Consider the following 18,779-nt stretch of genomic DNA (forward strand, 5'->3'; position numbering starts at 1 on the left):
CTTGGTCAAAGACTCTCAAAAAATTCAAATTTCAAATCTAAATTTGACTATTTGGCTTCAAGACAGGTGGTGTTTTAACGGTCAAAGGTAGGACTCAACTTTCTTCAAAATAAAAGAGAAACTGATTTTCTTGTAGCATCAACCAAAACTCTAAGTTTGCTATCACTGAAATGAAGGAAATAGCAGTCCTTCGACTATTAGCAGTGCAGAGATGGGAATAAATCAATATGGTACACCGGCTCTTTTAGCTTTTGCCGTGAAAAGCTGAGAGTTCAGACTGCACCTTACTGCCTTTATTCAGGTTCTTAGAAAGTAAAAGCATTATTAATTCACAAGAAAAAGCACCATCTACCAACAGAGTTCAAAAGCAGTCAAAACTACCCTTGCTTTGCAAAGGAAGTAACCACCACAAAGGGAAGTATTTCATCTCACACAAGATGTCAACGGCAGAGCTGTGTACTGCACGGTAATTAAGCTGGAAGTCAAACTAGAACTCAGTTCTTGCAGCTGCTACTGAAGTTCTTTGGCCAAAGAAATGCCTGTTGTTAGAAACTTGTCTGAAGTCAGTTTGAAGCCAGCCACCAGCTCTGTCTACTGGGTACACTTAGAACATTCAACCACTTCACAGATCCTACTTGACTAACGAGGGAAGGTAATTCTCCTTCGCTACAACTGACAGAGTTCACAGCTTCTGCAAGTAGAGATATTTAAGTCCTACCTATGCTGCCACAGGGAATTTCTGAGTGGCCATGCTAAGCAGGATAGTGACAACCATGAAGCTACTTGGTCATCTCAGTCATAAATCAAAATACTCATGTAAATTAGACTTTAGTCTCAAAATGTGTTTCTTGCCTAAATATTTAAACACATAAATAACCTCCAGCCATTCCAACTTGTCATTTTAAGCTTTCTGACATTTATTGTTCGCAAGAAAAGAAAGGTCAGACTTATCAAATCTGCATTTAGGCTTCCATGACATTTTTCTCCAACCAAGTCTTTCTGAATTAAAGAAGCAAGACAAATGTGGTACATTTCATAAAGGACCTTTCTCAGCCCAGCACTGCAGTCTCAGCAACCATGTTGAGTTCAGAAGTGGCTTCCCAGGAAACAGATGCTGTTGCTCAGTGGATAAAAGGGATCTGGAAAGCAGGCAACCTGAATTGCTGTTTGCTATTAGGTAAATCACTCGTGCCAAAACCATACATCTCCTAATCTCAGTACTCTAGTTCTGAGTAGCCCAAGAGGATGCTTTGGTGTGAGAATTAGACAGGAAATGTCCAGGCACAGTGTGGAATTTGCTGCTGTTTGGGAAGCAACTTGGATTCTCAAAACATCATCACTCCAAGGGAGTTAGCACTGATGTATCCAAAAGGTGGGATCTTCTTTATTAAGACAAGACTCACTTAGTTGGGAATTTGTAAGTGCTAAATCCTGCCAGTCTCCCTTCAACTCTTCTACTTCTTTTGGCTAGTTCACAAACATTGTCAGAAACACACATTTTATTTCCTATCATGGAATCTTTGGGTGAGATGTGCAGTGAACCAAATGACCAGATTACTTCAGGATCCAATTCATTCAGACACTGCAAAACTGCCTTTGATTTTGAAGGATGTCTCTGCTTTTGTATAATAAAGCACTTAAGTTTCCCTGAGCACTTCTTTACTGTAGATATTTATTCCCTGTTTTTAAGGATGTGGAAATAAAAGCACAGCAAGTTTAGAGAAAACATATTTTTTCAATGTGCCATAAATGTTCATTCAAACATAATAAATTGTTACTTGTGCCCCTTTTGGTGTTTGTTTATGGCTATTTTACTGAACATGCTTATGAATAAGAACATTCATAAAAACAATAAGCCTAAAAGTAAACAAAATTTGCAGAAAACAGATCTAGAAATCATAAACACATTTTGCATAATCCTGGCTCCCAATGAGGATCAGCAACACCACATAACTCTGGGAAAACAAATCCATGTGATCACATCACACTTTCCGTGAACCACTCAAAGACTGAGCATAATTTCTAACATTATCTGTCAAATAATCAGCAACAAATTTGCAAATCCTGGTGGCTTTACTGTGAAAGCCTCATGGCTTTGCAAGCCAAATTTTTGTGGTCAACATGGACAAGGCATCATGAGTCTAAAGACTCATAAGCCATGAGTTTTCTCAGTGCTGATGGAGTAGGGAAGTGACTTGGACAGGAACAAGCAGGACAGCAGTAGGATCAAGGAACACACTGCCCACAAAGCCAGGCAAACCCCATCACTAGACAGTTAGTTTCCTCTTCAAGAAGCATTTCCAGTTCAAGAAGAGGCACTGTGAACTGACTATATCCACATTTCTGGAGAGCATTAATGACTGGAGGTCTAGAGGGAAGTGCTACATACCTAATAGGGCAGGAAAGTCTGAGAAAGATGCTTCTAAGCACACACATGATGCACTGAGTTAGCAACTGGCAATCCACAGGCAACCCACTGGTACCATTGACAACCCAAGGGTAGAAGAGGAAAGCCTTGATTTGCACTCATTCATGTCCAGAATAAACTCAAGTGCAACTCACACTATCTTTAAGCTTCAGACTGGCAAAGCTGGCCTGATAGATGAGGCAAAGCACAAAACCCCAGCAAAGAGCAAAGCCACTTGCACTATACCAGAAACCTTTCAGAAGCCTGATGGCAGTGCCTCAGTCTTATCCAGCAAGTTCTGCCACTGCATTATCAGAAGAGCAAGATCAGATCTCAGGTGTGGCTCACAGCTGAGGGTGAGAGAAAACCAGAGAGCAACTGCAAAGTGACCAATATCTTTTATCAGTTTTCTGCTCAGTATGACACAATTACAAATGGTATCATTTGAAGGCAGCAAAACAAAACCAAAATATAATGAAAAATATTACTAAGAGACCTTGATTAAATGCTGGTACCTCTATAATACACAGAAATAATTCTGTAGACTTCAGCACAGTCAGATTTCAGCTTGGAGCTCTGATTTTCATTTACAAAATGTCCCATTTCAAAACCACATTTTTATCTAGTCTGAAGTTCCTTCTAATCTTTAGGCAAAGGGTTCCTCCTGCAAATGAGTTCAGGTGTATAGTAGCAGTCCCCTAAAGATGTAAAGCCTAATTGCCTCAGCATTATAATAGCATTGGTATGTAGTGAATGCAGAGTTTCAGGGAGAATACATGTGGCAAGTTAATAAAATTTTAGATGAAGGCCACAGTGCAGGAGTAATATTTCGCCTAGCCAGAGGATGAAAAGTTATGCATTGCTATTTAAAAAATATAATTGGAATGTTAAATCTATTTCATGAATGAAAGTACATTGACCTTTAGAGGGAAGAATGACTCATTTTCAACCCTGTATGACCCTTCTTAACATACATTTCCCACCTTTGCATATGTAAGTAGCAATTAATTTTCATGGGAAGTTATTTTATGGCCATTTCAGCTTATTAAATTTCCTGGGTAAACTCACAAGAAACCTATTTAGCAACATTTGTGGCTCAGGTGCCTTATAGTGAGAGAACTGGTTACCTGTGACGTTAACATGAAAAAAATCCAAATACCAGTGCAGGGTTAGAGTGGAAGGGCTCTTGGATTATTTCCACCAAGAAAGCTCAATAACCTGTCCAGAGTACACTGCTACAGAGACACATTGTGGTTCAACACTATACAGCAAACCCTGCAAGACCAGAACTACAGCCAGCCTGAAGATCTCCTGATAGTAAGGTTCTCACTGACTGTTCAGTTCCCCATGGCAATGTACTGGTTTTCATTAGATTCTTTTGGGAAAGTTTTCCTTGGAAGCACAGCAGAGTTTCTAGTCAAAACCACAGACAATGAGAGCAAAGTCAACAGCAACTTGGTAGTTGAGAGGTTCACCTCAAATCCTGGAGATCTGCAGCACTGGACTCCTGTCCAAGCCTCCTTCTCCCTTCCTCTGCATTTCTTGTTGCCTGTCTTTTTTGTGTCTTTTGTAAGAAAAGATCCAAATTAATTGGATTTTTTTTTTTTTGTCCCAGAGAAGCACTGGGAGAAGGCTAAGAAGACAGTACTAAATCTGAAAGCATTTCCAAGAGAGGAAAACTTTCTTGAACCCAATTTTGAAAAGGCCAAGCTGACACAGAAATGGTAGATGGGCTGAGGTTTGGTCCTATGTCAACTGAATGAAACTTCCATGCAGTTTCTCTAAATGGAAGCTTCTTGCAGGATGCTCTGTTCCCACAAGGAAGAGTGTGAGAAAAATCTGGCATCAGGAATATTTGCAGAAGAGCCCTGTAGAAATTCAACTTTATGGCTTGACTGCTGAACAACAGCTGCCCATAAGTACATCTTTTACTAATTGTTCAGTAATAGACTGAGACAAAGTGCTTTATGCTTTGTACAAGCGTGCTGTTGAAAAAGGAAAGGGTTCACTCCAGTTAAATTTTTCTTTGAACCAGCAAATGAAAGTATAAGTCAAAGATAATAAAGCATTATTTACAGGACTCTGTTGTCACCTCTAAGGTCAGCGTGACTTCATCCCCTTGCCATTTTTTCTCACCCTAAAATATAATTCATTCTCCATTCATAGGGAGGATAATGTGGTGAAAATAATTTAGCAAGGTAATTATACATTTTTCTGGGAAGTACTGCAACCCCGGACATCTCCAGCAGACAAGAGGAAAAACAAAAGCCCAGTATGCCAACATAAGTGAAGCAGTTTTCCATTGTTGATGGGAGGATTGTGTTGTTTGAAATCCATTTCCAATTAGCTTAAGCAATGAAGGAAAGGCTCAGTTGCCTTAGGAAGGGCTTTAGTTAAGCCCTGTGCACATTAGCTGCAATGGTGTCAATAACTGCTGGAATCTGACAGGCTGGTGGAGGCTGTTCGTGCTGTTATCACTGTGTCAGCACATCCTGCTGTCGGCAGGGCTGCACAGCACAAATTTAAGGCTTGCAGTGACACATGGTGTTCACACAGGCAGCACCTTAGCAAAGCAGGAGGAATGGATTCCCTAATGTTGTTAAACAAACCCACGTTACAAAAGCAGGACAAAGCCATAAACAGTGTAACTATGCTGAGGAGCCACTGCTGAAAAAGCAGAGGTGCATTCAGAAAGAGACCAGGATTTTTGCAGGCGATTATGAACAGCTGCAAGGAGAAGTTACCACTTCGATAGAGGTAAAGGAGGTCCATATTCCTTCCCTCTGCTCCTCCTTTTCCTGCCTCTTCTGTGATTGACTTTGCATGACTGTGTTGCAGTAAGAACAGCAGAGCTTTCTCTCCAACAGGGGCATAGCTTTCTACTGATCCGGAAGAGCATGCATTTCTCCTCAACAGTGAGACAACAGACAAAATAAAACCTGTGAGTTTTAATAGCTTTGGTTAAAGCTCCATCTGCATTGTATTCACATCAGAGAACCTGTTAGTTGCCCTTCCCTCAGGTTAAAAACACACCTTCATCCTCTAAGAAGACAAATGCATGTCCTCAAGCTCCATCACTGCTGTAAGTACCTGAGTAAAAATGGCATTTGCAACTAAGGCTTCACTGCCCGAGGAGATCTGTAAATTGAAACAAGTGCTAACCACAACAAGTTCCCCGAACAGAAAGAAAAGGAGACAGTAGGGTTTGGTGTCTTTAATTTTTAATATTTCTTTCTTTACGGCAATGTAGCAAGGCAAGACCTGCTGGAAGGGGGTGGGGGGGGGGTGTTGGCCTCACCTAGCCACCTTGTGGCAGACAGCACCTCTGTGTTATCCTTGCCAGATCCAACACGGGAAGAGCTAACCTGGGTACCTCGCCTAAGCCACAGCTGCAGGACTTACTCACACACAGCCTACCCTGACAGTCAGCTTTGGTTTTCATTTCAGGCAGCAATGAAGGGGAGGGGTTCCATTTGTAGCTCTTCAGACGGCTATCCCATCTTTTCAGATGAGCATCAAAAATTAGTTGCTTCAACTTTGTATTCAAAGCCCAGCAGTGACTTCTCCCTCCTCTTGTGAATTTTCTGAAGTGTATTCTGTGGTCCATTAAGCAGGTGGCTACTCAGGGACACACCATTGACTTCTACAAAGCTTCATAAAAGGTACCTGACTTAACTCACTGTGACAAATTATTTGGACCTGCAGTCCTCTAGGTATTATATTCTTCTAGTAGGAAAGGCTGAATCACAGCTTCTGTTAAAGATACAATGCACACACAGAATGGAAATTTCTCTTGATCACTGGCCCATAACAGCGTCCTGATTTGAGATAAAGGAGCTGCCCCAAACCGTGGCTGCCAATCACCACCCACCAGAACCGAAATTCTAAGCCAGGTTCTCTCTTCACACAAGTACCAGTGCTGCATGAGCCTTCTCAGATGTACAGCTTCATGTACTGTAGCTGAGAAAAGGCAGTTCACTAAGGATCCTTTGGGGTTTTAAAATGTCAATCAGCCCTTATATTTTATGTTTAAAGAAGAGTAATAATATTAATATCAATATCCAGTAATGGAGACAGTAGCTTTAATGTACAAAATCGGAAACCAGACCCAGCTTTGGAGATGTTTGTGCTGTTCCCTGGTCTGCTGGCACATAACCTTGAAAACCCTCGCAGGACTTTGAGGAAGCAACCCTTTTTAGGACGATATTTTTTAAGTTTCAAAGAACCTGATCTTGCTGTCCCTCGACTAATGACACTTTAACCTTCTAAGTCTTCCTTGCGGCTTTCTAGCACATAGGAACTCTTGGCGTTTCGCAAAAAATCACTCATCAGTTTCAAAACAGTCCTCCTGGCCCCACCAAAGCGCTTCGATGCATTTCGCACAGGTACAGCGCAGCCCTTAGTGACAAACCGTGAGGGGAAGGCGCGACTGCTCGGGGGAGCAGCGCTTCCCGCATCGGCGGGGCTGTCAGTGACCGGGACGGTGCGGGGCGCTGGACGCGCGTCCCGGCGGGGAGGGCGCACCGCACCGCCGGGGCACGGCGGGCGCTGTGCGGAGCGGGCGAGGGGCGCTGCCCGGCGCGGTGCGCGGCATGCAACGCACGGCTCACCTGCCGCGGAGACGTGGAAGAGGAGGCGGGGGCGGGCGGCGCGGATGGCCGCCGACAGCCCTCGCTCGCTGCCCGGGAGGGCGCCGCGGCGCTCGGGCATCAGCCGCACCCGCAGCCGCCCGTCGCCGGCGCGGAGCCACCAGGCGAAGAGCTCGGTGAGGTTGAACTCCAGGTGCGCCCCGCCGGAGCCCGGCGGAGGCTCCCCGGCGCAGCCGTCCCGCACGGTGCCCTCGCCCACCTCCAGCACCAGCTGCTTGGCGCGCCGCAGCCGCCGCCCGGCCGCGGAGGGCCCGGCCGGGGAGGCGGGCGGCTCGGCCCCCGGCAGCGCCCCGCGGGCGGCGCGGAGCAGGGGCGCGCAGTCCAGGCGCAGGCGGCACCGCGCCGCGGCGCGCCCCGGCGGCCCCAGCACCAGCTCCCGCACGTAGGTGCGAAACAGCGAGGGCACGACGAAGTCCATCGCCAGGCTCCTCCTTTGCAGCCGCGAGAGGCCGGGGGTGTCCCGCGGTCCCGCCGCCCCCGTGGCCAAGCTCAAGGCGAGGCAGGCGGCGGCCAGGAGGCGGGCGGGCAGCCTGTCCCCAGCCATGACCCACGGGAGGCCGGCAGCACCCAGTCCCGCGCCCGCGGAGCGGCGCCGGGGAGCGCGATGCCGGCGCGGGGCTCTGCGGAGGGAGCTCGGGGCCGCCGCCGACCGCACCGCCCGGGGCCGCCGCTGCGCGGGCTTTGCCGGCTCCAACTACCCGCCACAACGCAGGCATTACCCAGCGAGCGCTGACGTCACGCCCGAGCGCGCCCCCCAGCAGCCAATGGCATCCCCGGTAGCCCTCATTATGCAAATATACGGGGGCGGGGCGGGCGGAGCGTTCATTGAGGAAAAAAAATGGCCCGGCGGGCGCGGGAGCCGGGCCGGGCTGCGCTGCCACCCGGGACCGGGCTGGGACACGCGCGGGCCCCGGGAGCGGGGGCGGGCAGAGGCCGATTGCTGCCCGCAGGGGGGACCCGGCGCGCCGGCAAGAGCACGGCTGGAGCCGCACCTCCACATGGCCCGGAGCGGTTGGGGGCGGGCACCGGGCGCCGAGTCCGGCTGCCACCCCCGTGTTGCGGGGGGCTCTGGGGTCCTGTTCCCCGCCTCTTCTATCTGTGCAGGCAGTGATGGACGTACCTGTCCGCTTTTCTTCCTTGCTTTCCTTTTCTTCCCCTCCCTTTCCTTCCCTTTCTTTCTCTTTCCTTCCCTCTGTCCTCCCTCCCCATCCTTCCTTTTCCTCTTTTCCTTTCCTTTCTTCCCTTCCTGGCTTCCCTCCTTACCTCCTTAAAGGCTGACATCCATAAAACAGCCCTGCATGTCTTTTCCCTGTAGAGAAAGAAAAAAAAAATATGAGAAGGGAGAAGTAGGGGGGGGAATCTTAGAGTATAAGTCATCCTAAAAAACGGATCAAAATTCTTCCATTTCTGCATTAAAACAACAGCCTTAAGAAAGGTTCATGCAACAATTTCCCCTTTTTTTACCCTTCATAAATACAATTTAATTACTGTAATTACATTAGTGCTGTGCCTTAGGATAGCTAATCATAACTCATTCATATTTCTGCAAGTTGCCTATATGAATTAATGACTTATTATTATCTCTTTAGTTTGATACTTAATGCATGTATATTTTTATAATCCAGGTACTTTAACTATATAATCATTAGAGTGCAATTATTCTGTCGTGCAGTTATTCTTGTGCTTATATCAAATTAATGTTAATATACAGATATTGTGGAGCAGAACCACAGAGTAATGCCTCCATAATTGTAATGCCACAGAGTGTAATTGCAGGTGCAATGCTAGAAAAGGGAACCATGATCTTTTCTCCACAGAAGTGTTGAGGAACTTCAGGGCTATTGCTGAAGGATTAGTTAAATAATAGAGTTTATACAAAAATAGCCACTTCTGTGTTGTGTTTAGGCTCATACAGGTGAGCTGATTCAAAGCTCATCCAAGAAGCTGGCATTTCTTTGGCTGCAAATGCTTTGGACAGACCCTTGCTTACCCCCAGCTCTTTCTATTTCAGAGCTCTGCTCAACTTGTGAAGCCTAATCCCTTGCTTTTCAGTTTCAATGACTTTGGGTCTCAGTCTCATCATGACCCACCAGAAGGGTGCCATCTCTGGCTCTGGGACAGGGTAGAGATGCCCTGGCACAAGTGCACCAGTGTCCATCCCAACACTGACACCAGGGCTGGGCCACCAGGGAGGCCAGCTGCAGCTCACTGCTTGCCTCTCCTCTCTGCACACACAGCTCTGTTTAGCCCTGGGCCAGCTGTGGGTGCTGAGCAGCAGCAAGGCGGCAGTGGCAGAGAAAGAAGAGGAAGAGGAGGAGCAGGAGGAAGGAAGTGTTGAGGATGGGACCTCATCATTCTCATCTGGCCCACCAGCTCCTGCAGTGCCACTTCTGGGTTAGTTGTGTTGCTGCACCCCATGGTAGGGCAGGAGAGGTTCCCAGCCATGAACACACCACTCTGGGAACGATCTCTGCCTCCCCTGGCAGGGAGTTGATGGGGACATTTCCATGTCCTACATCCCCTGATCACATTTTGGTCCCCAGCTGGGAAGGATAAAAGCTGCTGTTATACCATGGCAGCTCAGAGGGAGCTATGGCTCGGGCGGCACCTCTGTCCTGCCCCTGTGTCCTTTCCCATGGGGCAGGGCTGTGCAGACACATCTGCCCTTGGGCTGGGGGAGCACCAGGGCCTGGCACTGGTTCTCCTCTCTTTCTGCAGCTCCCAGGCACTGAAGGAGCTGTGGGTGGGAACATTACAGGAGTAAGCTGGGAAATGCTCCAGGAGCAGCCAGACAGGAAAACACAGCTCCCCAGCTGGGCAAGGGTGCCCCTGTGTTTGGGGGTGGTGCTGAGCACAGCTGTCTAAGAGAGGATAGGCAGCTGGGGCTTATTCAGCTCTCTCCTTGTCCCTTCCCACTGCATAGGACAAAGGGAGACCAAGTGACCTAACTGCTAAGTGTCTAACCCCTGGAGAAGGAGGTGAGCTGCTGCCCTGCAGTCTCTGCTCTGGGCTATGTCCCTGGGCTCTGCTCCCACAGCTGAGCAGCAGAGGCATCACTGCTCCCCTTCTTCCACTCCTTGCCTTTCACCCAGTGGAGGATACATCCTGCCAGGAGTCTGGAGAGACTGGCAGAGGTGAGAATGGCTGCCCTGTGGCTGGGCTGGGGTGCCAGGGATGTGTCACTAATGGAGTGAACGGGTGTGGGAGGGATGAAGGGTCTGTGGTGCCTTTTAGCAAGCAGAGGGATTGGAGAGCCACCAGGAACACCAGCATGTCCTTGCCAGTGGCACTGGGGGAAATGCTGTTGTGCAGAGCAGTGAGCCCAGGAGGGCAGGGGGTCCTTGTTCTGCCACGCTCAGGCTGCTGGGGCTGGGGGGCAGCTCCCCAGTGCCCCTTCTGTTCTGGGGCTGCTCTGTGATCAGAGCCTGGTTCTTGCAGGCTGATCCCAAGCAAGAGCCTCTAATGGCCCTGTCTGGCAATGGAGGACAACTTTGCTGCTCAGCAGGTGAGTTTTGGAAAGAAAGGCAAGCTTGTGCTCTGGCTGAGCTGTGCTCACTTGTCCTGTGAGTGTCATTGTGCAGGTGTGGGACCCCAAGGGAGGACATCACCTGGACAAGCAAAGACGCCCATTGTGTGGTAGTCACTGGGTACAGCTCTGGGGGAACAGAGAGCCTCCACAGCTGCCCAAGGCTTGGAGGAGGGCAGGGCAAGGGCTGGGACAGGCTGTCCCAGTGACACATCAGCTTTCAGGAGTCTCTGGGACAAAGCCACAGCTCCAGCTGCCAGCTCCCTGCCTGTTCTGTCACGTTGCTCAGCACAGCAATGTCCTCTGATGGGCTTTTGGGATCTGTGGAGGTCCTCTGGTCCAACTCCCCTCCTTGTGCAGGCTCACCCAGAGCAAGCTGCCCAGGATAGTTCATCCACTGGTAGCTGTAGGAGTCCAAAAAGGGATTTCTTTCAAAGCAGGACGTTTATCTTCCTCCACCCTTCGTATTTACCAGTGAGCTGAAGTTGAGTGGTTGCTTTAGTGCAGTAATGGAGTGCACTCCAGTGCAGCTGGAGTGTAAAGGAGCCAAAGGAGACTTTTGCAAAGGTCTCTGAGTTCCTGCATTTTTTGTGAAAAGGACAGATTTTTAACTATCACTTCTCCGTTAGGCATGGCATTGCCCAGAATCTGCAATTAAAGCAGTCACTCAAAATTGAAAGCTCTTCTTTCTCTTGGACCTGCCTTAATTCCAGCATCTTGGGGATTGAAAGCTGATACAGCTGGCCTGCCAGAGACATTCCCATGGCTTGGCTGGTGTGTACCAAGGAGAATCTGTCTTCAGCCACCATGGTCATGTCCAGGGAAAACAGCTTGTGCTCCTGACCAGGCCCTTGAAGGGAGAAAAGAGCAGCAATGCAGACACAACGTTTGCCCCCAGCCCAGGGCATCAGCTGCTCAAACCAGCCCACTGTGACTGTCTGTGCTGCTGGGCTTGCAGAGGTTCAGGGCACAAAGGATTCAACCTGAATTACCTCCATGAAACACAGCTGTCAGGAGCCTCAGTGCACGAGGACCCAGGACCTGGTCAGGGAAATCACTAACCCAGGACATGGAAAGCTTTCAGCAACTGTGCCTATCCTGGAATAGGCTGTGCCATGTGCATCCATTTATCTTAAAAAATTGTTCTCCTAGAAAAAGAGGGTTTCTCCTGAAAAAGACTTTTCCTGGGGAAGAGGCACCAGGGAGGGTTTGAGAGGGAGGAGGAGTTCACATAGCACAGGGAACCAGATGTACAACAAGTTTTTTTCTTGTTTGTTTGTTTTGGCAGTGTTGTTGTTGTTTAGTTAAAGAAGAGGGTGCAGGGAGAGCCATGATGTTTGTTATAAATTCTCACCAGGCTGAACAAAGACACCAAGCCATGGGTTAGGGAACTCTTGTAGTTCATTCAGCTCCAGCAGCCAGCCCACTACTGAGACTCAAAAGGTGTTAACTAATGAGCCCTTAAATTTGTACTATAGGCTTCCACATGTGGTGGCTAACAAGCTTTTAATTTTATGCACACTGCCATAAACTTTCAAGTCCTCAAAAGAAACTTCTCAAAGGTGCTGGCTCACAAGTCACAAAACAGTTCCACAAGCTCCCCATTCCCACAACAAACAGTATGGAGTATGGAATAGAAAATGACAGCCATGCTTTGCCCAAGCAAAGCAAGGGAGAAGAGAAATAAAGGTGGAGAAGAGAGAACAGGGAATATCATCAGTCCAGAGCTGGGGCAAACAGTGAGACTGAAAGAGAAAGAGAGGGGGAAAAAAAGAGAGGGGCTCTGACCCACTTCCTTTCATAGTTACCTGGTGCAGACCTCTTATCTAAACCAGATTTTTCTCACCCTTTTGTTCACACAAGCACAGGCAGCCCTTGGAACCATCCTCCAGGGAGTGAGTCCAGGGTGAGACCTAAGTACAAGTCTCCAGGCAGAGCAGGAAGATGGCTCAGTTCAGCACTGTCCCACCTCCCCAAGACCTTCTGCTACCAGCAGTCACAATGTTGTATTATGCTTGGTGCTTCACTAGTCCACAACTGGAAACAAACTGAAGTGCATAAGTGCTGTAACATAGAATCCAGTGCAGAAGGATTTCAAATCGATCTGTATGCGTTTGAGCTCAGGTTACTTAAAATAAATGCTAAGTGGACTGAATTAATTCTGTACTCCTTTCTTTTCATTCCACCTCTTCTACTCTAGCCTTATAAACATGCACAAATGTGCAAAACATCTCTGGACTGGGAACTACATCCTCAAATCTGTCCTTTTCACCATGTTCTTTTGGACTCTCATACTCTGCCACAGTTTCATGTGCTACTGAAAATGTCTGTTATTGCAGATTATTGTATGCTGGCCACAGGAAATGTTCTAAAAATCTCAACGATCAGTTTCTTATGGGCTTTTTTCCTGCTTGCACAGATCAATCAGATTTCCATCAAATGAATCTGCTGCTGTGGGACTTCTACAGGTTTCAGTTCTCAGTATTTTCCTTTGGGATTCAATCAATTTGAGTCTAATGCTTAGGCTCATTTCAGTGATTAGTAAGTCTCCTATTGAGTGTAACTGGGTAGACCCTGGGCACAGTTCAGATTTTCAACTAATGTACAGAATAATTTGTTACAGATAATGTTGCAGAACAATTTAATTGATTCCTTTATGCTCACCGTCTTGCTGAGATAGACCATGTCTTCTCAAATTTGCTCTTTATTTTGGAATTTATATGGGCACCTCATTGACCTCTATCTTAACTGGGAAATTAAAGCTGGCCTCAGTGATAAGTCAGGCTGGCCTGAGTGGGGCCTTTGCTCTCTGATCTTTTCTGAGAATTAGATTAAAAATGTATGGTGGCACACCGCAGCCTTCTTCCACGCTCCCCTTTCATATTTCTGGGTGATATTGCCTGGAGTGGAATAAGCTACTCTAATCTTTTCAAGCTCTTCCTTCTCTACTATATTTGCCCCCCAACAAAGCTGTTGATCAGGAGAAGGTATTATGATGTGCCTGACTTCAGCACATGGGAATTTGCTTTTCGTCATTGTCACCAGTGCAGGCACTGTACAGACCCAAGTGGATCTGCCATCTGTAGAGAGGTTGGTCCTGGGGAACAATATGGAAAAAGCCCTGAGGTGCCTGGAGACAAGACAACTGGGGAGGTGATCTTTGCCTGCATTTGGGTGGTGATGCAGCCTTGAATGCCTAAGGCACACATGGCACTCAATGAAATAATTTGCATGTGCTTGATGAGAAAAAATAAAATAAGTACGGTTCTGTTCAAGTGGCAGCTAACAGACTGTTATTTACCTCTCCCAAGGAAATTAGGTAGTGCATCAAAGCATGTAGATGTGTGCTTTTCCCACTCTATTGCTTTGTTTCATTCCCACAAACCACAAGAAAGTTAGAGCTGAAAACTGAAATAAAGAGGTGTCTTTATTAATAGTCTTTTAATGGCACAGGAACAGCTGTTAATACGTTGAAAGAGAAAAAGTGAAAATGTGAAAATGGACCCATTAATGCATGAAGAGAGGCAAAGGAATCAATGAGGGATCTCCAGTGGTTGAGTTGCTGGCCTTCTTTTTCATCTCCTTTTTTTTAATTGGTCTTTACAGGGTGAGTGGTACGGACAATTGGAAAGGAATAGAAGCTTGGCCAATACAGCTGCCAATGAAGGCCAGGTAAGGAAATACTTTGTTCAACTCTGTGATAGGTTGGGATCAGCAGATCTGGACAATATGCTTCCCAGGATTTTAATTTAGCTAATGAATTGACTCTGTCGCTGGCAATTAATTTTGAAAAGTGGAGGAAAACCAAGGTAGTCTCAAAGGATGGGGGGAGGGGAATTAAATACAGTGCTAACCTTTACTGCAGAGGGGAAAAGTCACATTGGTAGGTCTGCATTTCAGCATCAGCAAAAAAGTGAAAGAGAACAAGTCAAACAGGGGACTTCTGTGGAAGCACAGTGAGGTGTGAGAGGTGAGGGACACCCATGGAAAACACAATCTGCTGATAAAAGACTCACAAACCTCAAGCATTAAGATATCCATGCCAGGAAAAATGTATTACCTGTTTGGGATCTAATTTCTACTGTTTAGATGTTGGGAAAGACCCAGTAAATTTCACATATCCACATTCTAGCAAACCTTTGCCAGAACTTCCTAGGAAATATTAGTGGGGTAATAGACCTGAGCAATACCGTGCAGCCTCAAAATCAGTCAGAAGACTTGGAAATGGAGTACTCTGTGTGAAAGATGGGTTTATAATAGACTGAGCAGGCATCAGAAATTGCTTTGCTCTAGCACTTCTGCTTGTACTTAGCTGAGAACATAAACAGTCAGCTCCTTAGGCAACACTGCTTTGGGAATGCTTCACCACAGCCAAATGTGGAGATCTTGATTTCGACAGTCATATTAGAGTGTCACCAAAGCAAAAGGAGAAAAATACTTTTGAGGAATAAAGCCAGGCTATCTACAAGGAGATCATGTGTAGGAGCAATGTTTTCCAGCTAGATTTTGGAAAAAAAATAGTGACTGCTGAGTGTTAGCACTCCTGGTGGTGCGTAGAGGGACATGACATTTATGTTTTCCTCTTCCACTGAATTCTCACTACAAGTCTTTTGTTGTCTGTGCTCTGGGTGAGATGTTAGACCCAAGGTGCAGTGGTAAAGCCTCAGGGCAAAGTGTCTGTACACAATTATTTCAAAGAGCAGCTGAGGATGGGGACTTTTCTATATACAATTTTTGCTGTCTAGACACATCACCTTGGAAGGAAGAATACAGAGGGAGCTGACAATGGAGCTGGTGGTGCACATTTTGTTTGGGACTGTGTAGGAAGAGAGCAAACTTTAAGGAGAAGCAGTCTTGTTTCCTAAGCCTACTAAGCTCAACTGCCTGACAGACACCTTGGGCCACCAGGATCCAGCTGCCAGCCCAGCCTGTGCTTTGGTAGATCTTCCCTCACTAGGGTTAGGCTGAATCAATTAGAATCCAATCCATGAAAGGCATGGGCTGAATTCCTTATTCACTGCCTTGCTGCTCTCAGTCTGGAGCTTGTAACTGAGGGGCCAAACCTGAAAGCCTATAAATATCCACTGTACTGACTTCAATGAAGCTACTTTGGATTTACACTAATGAGGCAGAAAGTAGATTGTGGCTCTTGCTCATCACTTTGTAATCACTCTGGCTCCCTGAGACAAAGACAGTGAATCAACAATGCTCATTATTTCATTTACTGCTTTGCTTAAGCCACCTGCCCTTTCTTTAGCTATTGAGTGTTTCTAAAGTAGCCTTCCATTTGCCAAGATAAAGCATAATAGCCTCTTTTATTACCTTGGATTTTTGTCTTCCTCATCATGTCAATTAGTGTTTGCATTTTAACAGAGATCCTGCCTGAAAGCATTCTATCCTCTAATGTCACAATTAGTGTTTCTTTCTGTTGGACCAATTATAGGTGATAATGTTACTATTTGACAGTGTTTGTGTTCTAATTAAGTGCCTGATTGCAAATTTGGTTCTCAATTCCAGCCAAGCTGTTTCTTTTTCATAGGTTATTCCCTAGCTACAGCTATCTACAGATCCCTGGAATTATGCATGGAAAATAAAAATAGATGAGTCACCACTTGTATGAAATATTTTCTCACTTTCATCCAGATTCATCTTTCCTCTTTTGTTATTGAGCACCCTGAGCATTTTTTCTTATTTGGTGAGAATCTTTATCAAGGACAGAGCATGCCACAGATAAAAGCAGAATGGAGCTTCTGAATGACAAGTTTAATCCATCACTTAATGCTCCTGCTTTCAAGTGTCAGCCATGAACCACTGATTGTTAATATCACCCAGCACCAGGGTGCATCAGTACAACTGTTTTGCCCATTAAGAAAAACAAACAAATCAACGCTGAGTGTCAGGTTATAAATTGGGAAACCTCATCCTATAAAGCAGGTTTGGGGACAGAAATGAAGTAAGATGAATTACTGTGTTTATAATGGGGGAAATGCCATTCTCATTAATATCTATATATATAGATATCTGATTCTATCTTATATTTGGCACTACGCAGAACAGCATGGGGACATTTGAGACCATTACTTTTCCTGAAATTCTGCTTGCCCCACCTTGCATAAATGTAGATCTACTTCAAAATCTGTACCAGTTTGTAAGATTTGGCTCCTGGTGTGCACAAGAGAGCTTATAAGGTTCATGTGTAAGAACAGAGCACACTGGAAGCAACACACAAAGTGTGTTGTACAGAGTGTGTTGTGATTTTCATACCTTGTAGAATCCAACACATAACCAACAGAGTGTGATTTTTTTTTTCCCTGATCACCTGAATGAGCAATACACAGGCACAAATACAATCTTGCCTTGCTTCAGTGCCCTCAAGTGAATTGTGCTCACACGAGGGAAAAGGCCAATTTTATGGCATTTGAAGTGATGGTTGAAATTTTATAAGCAGTCAAGCTAGCTAAAACATTCCTGTTTCACAGATACCAAAGGACCTTGCAGTGGAAATCTGTATCAGGGAAGGAGCTCCTCCAAGAGGACTCAGCTGATCACATTAATTCAAAAGAGCTATATTGTGAAATGGAAAATGTTCTAGCATCATGTAATGTCCCAGTGTGGAGCATGGTCCTGTGCTGACTGACACAAGCTGCAGTTCATGGAAACAGAGCCTCACTGGAAAGCTCCTGGTGGGGCTTTGCTTTTGCACTGCCAAGAGCTCTTGCTGCCCAGCTACTCATGAGGCAGCTCCCAGCTGGGTCTTGCCTTCTCCCAAAGACATTTATCTGAACAGACTGCAGAACCAATGAAGTTTTGGACACTGGATCCCTGTCTCTGGACACTGTAGAGGAAAAGCAACCTGTAGCTCAGCTTCCATGAGTTATCAGATCTGCTGCTAAAGCACTTATTGCTTAGGGGATTTTCCCTGTAGGTGCTCTGGATTTATAATACATTTCTTTAGGGTTTTAGTTGAACATATGGCTAAAACATACAGACATGCTTATGGAAAGATTTAGAAGCACTATCTCCTTTTACTTTCAGCACAAGGAAATGATAAAATACTGTGCACATTTCTCTGTCTCCCTTCCCTTACTGCTCTCATAGGTTCTCAGGTGTTTGATATGCTCAGGAGTTCTCTTGAGGTCATGGCTTTTCTTCTGAAACACAAAAACTGCCTTCCTTGTGTACCTTTATCCCTTCTCCCTTAGCTAGTCCCCCTCTCAAGAAGCACATGCTGCCTTCCTCCTTCCTGTCCAGATTTCATATGCCTGAAATTCTTCTGCATTTTGTACAGGTCGTTGTGCTTTGTGGCTTTCAAGGCTTCTACTGACTTTGAACCACCTGTCTGGGATTGTGAACAGCCCACTCTGTGCCCACACTACATTGGAATGCATTTCACATAAGTCCCAGGTATACATGCTTCTGCTGTTTCAGAGCATCAGCCAGACCACCTTCTTAGTACACAGACATGCTTGCCCCAGAATTGCTGTGAATAAAGGCTTTCTGCTTTCTAGACACCTCAGTGGGGTTTGAAACAATTTTTGAATTCCTAATAGGCAGTAGGGCTCCTGTATCTCATTTTCTGGAAATGGAATAAGTTCACTGGAGGTCTTTGGATTATTATGTTAGGAGCACAGGTCACATCTTAACTTATTGCAAATTGAGTGAAAAAGATCTTTTCTGAGAGGTGGTCTTAAATTCAGCTGGTGTATACAACTGACCATTTCATTTGATGTTTGTTGTGTTATCACAGAAGCATGATTTTTCCCATTTCAAAGCAAAAAATACTCACAGTTATTTACCTTCTGTGAGGCTAATTCAATGCTGAGTCGAGCATTGTGAGAGAAATAATGAACAGTAACTGCATATGCAAGAAACTTTAGGGAGTGGACTTCTCAGTCTGCTGATGAGGTGGCATTTAGGGCTGACAGCAGAAGCAGCAAAGTGCTTAAAAAATGAAGATGAACCCACTGCACTTGGGAGTTGCTTTTCCTCATTAATTTTCAAAAATACTCCTTCCCCAAAACTCAGTAACTGCCCAAGAGGGGGTGACTGTAGGGTCTCCCTAAGATGTCGGCACGGGGCAAGGCATGGTAGTGTAAAGAATTATTGAAGAACAAATAGTGATGTTGCTTTTCTGTGTGGCAGAGCTGTCAAATTTCCATTTGCCTCTGCTCTAAACTTTTTAGGTTGTATAAAAAGG

At 46.0% G+C, this 18,779-nt stretch overlaps 2 protein-coding genes across 3 annotated transcripts in view; both read right to left on the bottom strand.

The window, feature by feature from the left end:
* Window positions 1-7,079, bottom strand: part of ALK (ALK receptor tyrosine kinase) — a 306,382-nt gene extending 299,303 nt beyond the window's left edge. Inside the window, exon 1 of the mRNA XM_050973237.1 lies at window positions 7,018-7,079. The gene's annotated coding sequence lies outside the window, so the exon portion shown is untranslated. The remainder of the gene's footprint in view (window positions 1-7,017) is intronic.
* Window positions 1-18,779, bottom strand: part of LOC103821325 (serine/arginine-rich splicing factor 7) — a 1,055,603-nt gene that overhangs the window by 308,079 nt on the left and 728,745 nt on the right. The window lies entirely within an intron of this gene.

This window comes from Serinus canaria, chromosome 3, assembly GCF_022539315.1.
Source record: "Serinus canaria isolate serCan28SL12 chromosome 3, serCan2020, whole genome shotgun sequence".
In the NCBI taxonomy this organism is placed as follows: Eukaryota; Metazoa; Chordata; class Aves; order Passeriformes; family Fringillidae; genus Serinus; species Serinus canaria.